The following is a 10,789-nucleotide window of genomic DNA, read 5'->3' on the forward strand; positions in this document are numbered from 1 at the left end:
CTCTTCCGCCATCTTGAAACTCCTCCGAGTCATTGAATTTCAAAAGGGATTTTTGAGCACAACTTTTTCATAATATAGATTAATTGTCTTCTGTTGCACCATTCTATGTCACAAAACACATAAAATAGCAGACATAGATACCATTCAGGAAAACAACTTTCTAATGACATACATACATTTATTTGCTCACTAATTCATTCACTCATTTAATTCTTCAACAATATACTGAGCTCAAATTAGATAACAGTGTTCTAGTTACTCATGATAAAAAAGATAAATAAGACAAGATACTAGACTTTGAAGAGATTATGATTCATAAGAGACCAGACATGTAAGGAAACAATTGCAATGGGGTGTGATTAGTTACAATGCCTGTCTGTGCAAGATACATATGGGAACATTTTTCCCTGTCAGTATGAATATTTCATAAACATCATTTTCAATGATGGCATAATACATTTTAAGTAAATATTTCATCATATTCCAGACCATTTCTAAACTTTCGGAAAGTAATATTTTTACCCTAATGTTTTACTATTACAAATGGTGTTTCAGTGAACATTTTTATGTTTTTTTTCCTTGCATTTCCCCTTTGCATAGATAATTAGAATAGTAATTTTTGAGTCTTAATGGATTTTAAAATTTTAAGACTCATGATACATGTTATAAATTGTTTGTCTTAAATGTTATGAATTTATATTCTTCTAGAAATATATGAATCTGCCCACCTCACTGAATCCTTGACCTACATAATATAGTGTATTGTATATACTATATATTATAGTATGGTTTGGAAAAATTCTTGCAAATTAGATACATGAAAAATGGTATTTCATAATATTTTCTATTTCTTGGATTATTGAAATTTTCACATTTGCAGTTATTCAGCTACATTTCCTTTTTGGTGAATTGTCTGTTTGTCTTTTGCTATATATAGTACCGCTTAAAATAATAGTAATTTTCTTATTAATTGCATGAATTTTTTATGCAGTAACAAAATTATCCTTTGACCATCATATGTGCTTCAAATGTGTTTTTATTTTCTATAAATCTCCACAGACAAAACCACACAAAGCAGCATATTTATTTCATCCCTGAAATGTGCCAAAAATACCAAGAAAGAATAGGCATGTACCAAAGCTTAGTCTCGTTGGGGGAGGGCAGACTCCATCACTAACTACATTAAAATGTGATATGCATTCATGAGAAAATTATGAATGTAGTGTTCTAAGGGAGAAAAAGAAGGAACACACCGCAATGTGTTGAAAATATGCTTTTGTACTCAACACTCATTTCAATTTGACTCAAATACTTCACCATATCTGAATGGTGTCCTTTGTATGGATAAGTGTGACATGAAGGGGGGTCCTTCGTGTTTGAATAAGGCTCTGTTTTTAGTCTGCTCAGCATATGAACACTTTTTTTTTGTTTGGAGAATCCCCTCTCTTTAAGTTTGCTATTGGATGAGGAAGGAAGCTTCCATTTCCCATTCAATAACCTCTCCATCTTTACATACATCTGGGCTGTGGCTTCTGACCCAGGCTTGTCTCCTTCTCACAGAAGCTGGGCAGGCTAGTGCAGAAGCTCTTTGGCAGTTGGAGCAGCAGAGACCCTGCTGCATCCTCAGAATGAGCAACACTATCCAGTGTCCATTGAAGGCTGTGCAGTAGCACAGCTGTGGAATCCCAGGATCCGTGGTAGCAGTGTATTCTGTGGCATTACTGAGGCTGTAATTCAGATGTCATGGCTTTTTCTTTTTTCCCCCTTTGTGTTGTCTGTGTCTTCTTGGTGATTCTATAAGATGCCCAATAGCCTTTACTTCAGTTTTTCATTATTTAATTGGAATCACCAGGTGTTGATTTTTGTTGCTGTCAGTTAAGCATCTTGGCCAGTACAGCTATTGTTGCAAGCTATGAAATAAACATTGGTGTGAAGTGGGTATGACTCGGAAAGACTTGCCCAATTTAGAGGCTCACTGGTTTGCTTAGAGCTGTTTTCCAGAGAGGGCAAGAGAGGTCTAGAGAAAAGTAGCTAGTAACCCAATGCTCCTCTGCAGCTACATGGTGGAAGGGCCAGGGCTGGAACCCTGTCTCTTAATGACCAACATTCTCCTCCTTGCACTTTTCCTCAGTCCTGGCACATTGATTTGTGTGTTTCTGTGGCTGGTCCCTGTTTGCTTAGGTCACATAAATCAGATCCTATGCTTCTTAGGGACAGATCCTTTGTCCTCTCTTAATCCACCCCCCCTTTTTTTCCCCACAATGTGATCCTGCACAGAGTCAGAAACACAAAGTTTACCTGACTAAGCACCTATGGGACTGAAGTGAAGTTCAACAGAGTGTGTGTAAAACAAGCATTGTCAAAATAAAGTCAATGCAATTCAATTAATCAAATATATTGTATATTATACTAGATCATAAAAATAAATAAGACATCGTTTCTACTATTCAAAGATATGTGTGTGTGTGTGTGTGTGTGCACAATTTATCTATTATATAGGTGTCTATCATCTATCTATTTATATGGCAGAGATAAGGAAGACTTACATATAAAGCAGATAATAAATGAAATCATTTAACTTTTTTCTCTGATTTAATACACTTCATACGGGTTAGTTCATTAGAAAGTAGTGAGTTTGGCAAGTTCCTTTACATTCCTCTTTCTAAAAATCATTTTTAAATGATTTGTGATGCCTTTAACAAAAAAATAAATCAAGTTTTTAGTCATGCTATAGGATTGATATATTCAACATTTCTGTCTAAAAGTAACATTAGCTCAATCCGACTAACTATTTGGGTAATAACTCAAACAGAGAGATACTAAGGTTAATTATACACTTTTTCTACAGCCCTATAACTGCTTCATTCATTTTAATTTTGCATCAGTAGGTAAGCTTCTGGCAGTTTGAATCCCATGGCTTCCTACTGTGTATCAGGTTTGCTCACACTCCTTTGGCTTCTGCTAGAGAAGCCAGCCTAGGATTCATGCCCAGTAACTACACCAGGATACTATGAATACTTACTTGATTAATACTAAAGCAAAAAGCACTTGGGGATACTTTTCTCTGAGAGAGTCCTTTCTGGACATGTGTCCTTTTATGGGTATGAAAATGCTTGAAACATTTTTATCACAGATTTCAGTATTCCTATTATATGAAAATATCAAATACAATTTGATGATTGGTTTGGGGTATTTACAAATTTCCTTATTCAGAAATTTAATTTTTTTTTACCATTTATAACTTTAAAATATGGAGTATATTTACACAGAATTCTAATAATATGCACCCTAAAATCTTCCTTGCATTCATGTTGAGAGTCACACTCTAAATATTTATTAGTCTAAGTTCTGGATCGCATATGAATTCATATGAATGAGCTAAGTGTTGCTTCTTGGCATGAAATTTCAATATACAGAAGAAATACAAGAGAGTATTACTTATTAATGGCTGTTAATGGCCCCTAACTGCATAGTCTTTAAAGGAGTAATTATTACCTTGTTTTGAAGTGTAAACAGAAGATTATCCTTTCATATGTAAATTGGTATTTTCTGCTTGGACATATGTAGTCTTTAATTTGTGACATTCTACAGTTCTCATTCTTCCCAGGTCATCACATTAGGACTTAGTAAGGCCAGTAGGCAGTGTGCAAATGGGCTGACTTCAGGCTGGTTGTTTTCTGGCCATGCATGTGAGGGTTCTTCTCCCACGTTCACTTGATGAGTAGCAACTAAAAGCCAAGGGCAACAGCTGGTTAGCTCCATGGTTCTTTCACTCTTGCCTATTAGGTCATAGGGAAGACCCTCTGTGTGTACAAATGAGCTGTGGGGAAAAAAAGAAAAAGGGAGAAGGGAGAAAGTCACCCAAAATCATCAGTCCAAAAAAAATTGCTTGTATATAACCAGGAGACATTGTGTAGCTATTAAAATGCTCAAACTTGTATTAAAATCTAAAAGCTTGGGCTTCCCTGGTGGCACAGTGGTTAAGAATCTGCCTGCCAATGCAGGGGACACGGGTTTGAGCCCTGGTCCGGGAAGATCCCACATGCCGTGGAGCAACTAAGCCCAGGCGCCACAACTACTGAGCCTGTGCTCTAGAGCCCGTAAGCCACAACTACTAAGTCCGTGTGCCACAACTACTGAAGCCTGCGTGCCTAGAGCCCATGCTCCGCAACAAGAGAAGCCACCACAGTGAAGAGCCCGCACACCGTAACGGAGAGTAGCCTCCACTCACCATAACTAGAGAAAGCCCGTGCACAGCAACAAAGACCTAACACAGCCAAAAATAAATGAATGAATAAATAAATAAATAAATTTATTTTAAAAAAAAACAAAAAAAAAACCTAACAGCTTAATGAGATAAACACCTGGCTTCCAAAGACGGCCACTATGAAAGAATCAGTATTTACCTGGTTGTATAAATTAGCATGGAGTGATAGTTATGAGTGCATGCTTTGGAGTTAGACTTCCTGGGAATCCTCAGCTTCACGATTCACTTTCTAAGTGACCTTGGCTAAGTTACTTAACTACTTGTTGTCACAGCTTGTTCATCATGTGACTCTCAATTATTGTACCTAACTCATAGGCTGGTTGTAAAAATTAGGTAAGGTAATCCATGTCAGAACTTTAAAAAGAACCTGGTTCAATAAACTCTGGTAATTATTATCTTTATTGCCTGTAAGATAAAATGTCATCACTAAAAGTAACCATATAAACTCATTAATAGTTTTTAAAAATAGTATGGATATTTGAAATAAACAAATAAATCTTGAGATGGAAGCAACAAAAAGTTATAATTATGTTTTCTTTGGTTCATATCATTTCTTCTCAGTGTGATATGTTTGGAAAGAAAATGGAACTTGGGTTTGAATCCTGGTTTTATCTTACTAGTTACTAGCTGTGTAAACTTGACTAAGTTACTTGACCTCTGTTAGCATCAATTTGCTCATTTTAACTATAAGTATGATCTTACTTTTCTCAATATATTGATGTGAAGTCCAACTGAGATAGTGTATTAATGTTTATAGACCAGAATGGCAACTGAACAGATGTTTGTTCTTTTCCCTCTGGATCAAAATCAATACAATTTGACTTTAGTTTGGCACAATAAATACCAAAGTTCTGCACCTTAAAAAAGTAGTTTTATGTTTATTTAATAAAAAATGTCCATGTTCATACTCATTGTTAAAAAAAGCAAGAAAATCATGTAAAGATGTAAAAATTGCCTAAAATTCCAATATTCAAAGAGAATCATTTTTGACATTTGAAAAATAATATTTCATCCAGATATTGCTCTATTCATCTATAAATATTTATATTTATGTGTAGATTGTTATATAAATGGGTTCATAATAGACATGTAGTTCTGTAACTTGATTTTTTCCCTCTCTTGGATATATTTGTGGACAGCTTTCTGATTCAATACATACAGATAAATAACATTATTTTTAATGACTGTATAGGATTTCATTTTAAATTTTTTACAGAATTTACTTAATCAGCATCCAATTGATATTTACTTCATTTCCAATTTGTCTCTGTTAAAACAGTGCTGCCATGTTACACGTATACGTAACACACATGCACATATATTTTCTTGTGCTTGAATAATTTTCTGTAACTTAAGTTATGGAAAGTAGAATTGTTGCATCATGGTGGACACATAGCTTATATTTTGAAACATTTTTTTAGTTGTAATTGCTTATGTTTCCTGGATAATTAGAGCAAACATAATATTTTATGAACATTTTTTTCTTTTATCATGGGGAGGAGTCAAAGGGCTTGGGGGGGAGTTAAAGGACCAGGCGATCAGGGCCATGTCCCATGATTACTGTCCTTTGCCCCACGCAGGAGAGTTAAAGGTGCTATTGTATTAAGATAGTTTCAGGAGAGTATGTTCCAAAGCAGCCAAAAGACAAATACTGTGGTTTCTTTCTAGTGTAGATGCTGACTACAAGGGGTTATGCAAAAAGAAAAAGAAGGCAACATTTTCTCAAAATGTTTTCTAAAATTTTTTCAAAATGCGTCCAGATTTCCCTCAGTACATTCAGTCTTTTTTCAAAGACAACCTGAAAAAAATCTCCAGAGAATTTCTTTTAGATGTCAATATTTTTACGAAGGTGCTTCTTAATCTGATTTATTTCAGAAAACAGTGTCATGGATTATGAATCATACACAGTTTATATCATACACTAGAACTGTTTATACACATTAAATAATTAAAGCTATTATTTATTGGGCCTTTATTATGTGGCAGCAGTGTAATTAATTTAATTATCTCAATGATCTTACAAGTTTAAATCTTTATTCATACTCATTGATGAAAAAAAAACGAGGCTCCAGAGAATTTGAGTAGCTTGACCAAACTCATAGTAAGTGGCCCAGCCACTTTTTCATAGCACACAATAAATTCCATAGAATTTGATTACATTACATTGTGATCATATTTATTTATTTATTTGTCTAATTATTAAAGCTTTATATTATATGCATAGCAGAGTTGTTTAGATGTTATTTGTAGAATTTTTTATTTGAAATTTTGCTATAGGGCTTTGAAAAGGAATGTAGCCAGTTCTATGCCATGTTTTGAGGCAAAAGCAGATTCAACTGAAATCATTAGGACTTATTTCTCCTTTTTTAGATGTAGCCCAGTGTATGTAAAAAGGTAAAGGGAATTACATCTCTGTGTGTGTTAATGTGTATATATTTTTATGTGTATGTATGAATATGTATGTGTGTATATGGACACATGCATACGCATAGACTTAAATAAATTATACCATCTAAAAATAACTATCTTATGATTTTATTTGACAGACTGCAATTAGCTTTATAGGCTCTATGTTTGGTAAGGGTAGGAACACAACATAGTTGCTAGATAAACTTATTGAATTAAACTGTACTGCGCTGCCAATAAATGAGTTGTCAGAGATGTTATCTGTTCCTTATTTAACTAAAGTTTAACCTTTAGTTATAACATATTAACTCATAATTGTCCTTGTTCTGTCAAAAAATGTCAGATTGATAGTGTGTAGAATTGGAAATCTCAAATGAAGTATTATGAAAAATGAATTTCTATAAGCCATCTGTAAACGATATAAGCAAATATCAGACTGAGATGTAAGTCACGATATTCGTTTATTTCTTGCCATTGATGTTCTTAAACTTACTGTCACTTGTGTAGTCATATGGGAGGCAATATAGGGTTGTGAACAGTCATATGGGTGTCCATATAGGGTATAAGGTGTCTGCTCTGATGCTAGACTATCTGGGTTCAAATCTTAGCCCTACAAAAAGTTGTATGGGTAAATTACTTCAGCTCTCCATGCCCCACGTTAGCTTTAAAAATGGTGAAAATAATAGCAATCACTTGATAGGGTTACTGTGAGGATAAATGAGTTAATATAGTAATATGCTTAGAACAGTGCTTGGCTCAAAGGGCCAGTAAAAATTAGTCTCCTAAAAGACCCTCTTCCATTTTTCCTCCTTTCCTCACACTGCAAACTTTAAAAAATGTGATCTGTGAAACACTTGCACAGAGTTATATTTTTCCTACTTCTGCACACTAGTAGAAATATCTTTGAATCTTATTATTACAGTTAAATTATTTTCTTTGTATAATCATTGCAGAGAGGCAACATAACGTAAAACAAAGTGCAGGAGCTTTAGAATCAGGAAGAGATGGGTTTGAAATCTGGATGATCATTTACTTATTCTGTGACTTGGGAAAGTTACTAAGCATAGTGTCTAATAAAACAAAGATACTTTAAACCTTACTTTGTACCTATCCAGTATCTAGGTACCAGAACTAAGCTATGATAGATGCTCACAAATAAAATTGTTTCCTCTATTAACTGTGAAATTCTTAATGGTAGGACCATGTCTTATTTATCTGTGAGTTCAACTGGAGTTTAGTTCAAGACTACACATGTATTTAATTTTACTTAGTTATATTATGATTTAAGTCAAATTGACACATTCACCCAATGCTTTATGTTATCTGGCATAAAGCATTGCTGGGTCCTGGGGCTCAAGTCATGTCCTTGGTACACTGCCCTACTTTGTTTCTCTCAATTGACTCTGTTTTTAGGAAAGTATGCCTTCCTTTGTGGTAAGACAATTACCAGTAAATATAGGCTCTTATATTTTCCTGTCAATAATCACAATGGAAAGAAAATGCCCCTTTTCTAAAAATCCCAACCAATGTCCATACTTGAATACCACTGGCTGTTATTGCTTAGGCTTTTGTCTCTCCCTAGAGCCAGAAAGTTCTGATCCACAGGGAGGAAGTGATTTCTCTCTAGGAAAATGGTGGTGCTCCAATCAGAGAAAAGTATGAGAGGGTGCTGGTGGGTTGCTCTACAGGTGCTAAATCAAGACCTAACCTGTAATTGACTGCTTCTTCCCCTAGTACAATCTCATATTTCATCTTAATGTCATCAGAGAAAATCTCCCTCATGCCCTCCCAGCCACTGACCTTTACTCTAAGAAGACCAGGTTAAATAGCTGAAGTTCCATTTATATGGTAGAGGGGCCATGGAGAGCAGGTCTAGCAAGGCATTGGAGAAACGGCTGCCATGGCTGGAACTGGTATAAATTTCAGACAACATTCTGGGTGTGCCACTTTCACATAAACTGTTATTAATCATAGAGCATGGCGATTAAAGGAAGTTGAAGGGAAAAGATCTTTATATAACAGGCTGTTATAAATAGCGGGTGATAGAGGGAATTTCATTCATTCAACACAAATTTGAGTACCTATTATCTGTTGGACTTTGTTCTTTTATGTTGAGCCGATGAACACCTAGTTCCAATGTTATCTGTATGTTCTACTAATTCTTATTCTTTTAGTCAAAGCACTTTTGACAATATTTTGTTATACATTAAATTACATGTTTATTTAAGACTGCGTTAAATAAGTTTCATTAAGGGCAAAAAGCATATCTGCTTGTTCTTCAAACTATACCAAGGTTTCTTACCTTTGCCATTATTAACATGTTGGGCTGAATAATTCTTGGCTGTGAGGGCTTGTCCTGTGCATTGCAGGATGTTTAGCAGAATTCCTGGCCTTACTCACTAGATACGCAGTATCAGCCCACCTTCCTCACTGTCCTCAGTCACCAAAAGCAAAAATGTCTCCAGACATTGTCAAATGTCCCCCGAGAGGCAAAATTGCTCCTGGTTGAGAACCACTGATCTACACTCAGCATGCAGCACAGAGCATGGCCCATAGTAAGTATAGACTATTATTTATTTTAAAAATGAATATTTTCTCCCAACTCAAAAGTTGTACTATTATGTCGTCTACTTCCTGCTCTTCAAACCCAGCAAAGGTGAACAACCAAGAGTGAAATAAAATCATGATGGAATAAAGCTTTTAGCAAGTTGTCCTTTGTGGCATTTTATTTTATTTTTTATTGGTTGTGTTTGCTTGTTTTCTCTTTTTATCATGACTGATTATGTTGATCTTTAGACTATATTTGATATTTTACTCCAATCGCTCTATTGTTTTGCTTGTGTGTATGGCATCTCAAGTTTTAATTTTCTCTAAAAGAGAGCTTCGAACCTTCTTTGAGGATTGGATAGGGAAGTTTTATAGCTGTAACTTAGCAGGAATTCATTATTATAGTTTATTTCTGATGAGGCTGGTGTGGACACACATATAGATGGAAAATAAGATGAGTATTATGTTAATCGACTGTAGCTCTTTTCTATTTCATATTTAATCATATTTAATGGGCAGCAGCAGTAAGCAGAATTCTAGTGCTAAGCTGGTTGCTTCAAAACCTTGGGAAGCATTTAAAAAGGCAGATACCTGGGTCTTAGTTTCAGAGTTTCTTATCCAATGTTCTGGGCTGGGACCTGGAAATCAGAAAAAAAAAATCCAGGGGATTCAGGTATTTAGAGCTTACTTTGGGAAACATTTTGTGATAGACTGTCCACATAAGACATTCATTAGGTATTTTAATTTCTCCTGTGACCTTCAACCAGTTCGTGATTAAAGTTGTGTTATCGATTCATTGCTTGTTAGGAACAAAGTAAGCGCTAAAACATGTCTGTCTGTTTCTCCCTATTTGCAGTTACACTGCATGTTTAATTATGTTTTTATGACAATGGCAGTCCATGTCCCTTGCTGCCTTTAATGACTGCAGGAAGTGAATTGTGGTTCTTTGTGTCCCTAATTGGATCATGGACAGAACAATTACCTGCTTGGTGACTTAATTTTCCACTGACCTCTTGGGCTGCCTTTAGATCTGCTTCTGGCACCACAGTCACTAATGTTTGCAGGTGCAAACCATTAGTACATGGAAGGACAAGTTCCTTTTAAAATTTAACTTCTCATACAGCCATTTTATGGAGACCAGCCTGAATTACGGACACAAAAGTTTATCCTAATGTCTTCTAGGATCTTTTCTGAATCAGAATTGTAAATCTGTTTGCCTTCCTAGAGTATTAGTCTAGCTTCACTCAGATGCTGGCCTCCAGATCTGGATATCTGACATTCTAAAAGAAGAATACTGATTTGTACATTTGCCTGAGTAACTATAATTCCTAGTGGGTGCTTTGGTCTCCCAGTTTATTTAAAAGAGGCTGGCTATTTCCTTGAATGCCATGACTCACTTCTCATTACTTTTCTAATCAACTGTAACTTTATATTAGAACAACTTTTATAAGTAATCTGTCTATAGTGTTTATTTTTTCTTTTCCAGAAAACCTTATGGAGGAAAGATGATCATACTCTATATCCTTACCATGAACCTGCTTTTTCTCCTTCTCAGTCTGATGAAATGTA

This window comes from Balaenoptera physalus (genome assembly GCF_965194825.1).
Source record: "Balaenoptera physalus genome assembly, chromosome: 10".
Lineage (NCBI taxonomy): Eukaryota > Metazoa > Chordata > Mammalia > Artiodactyla > Balaenopteridae > Balaenoptera > Balaenoptera physalus.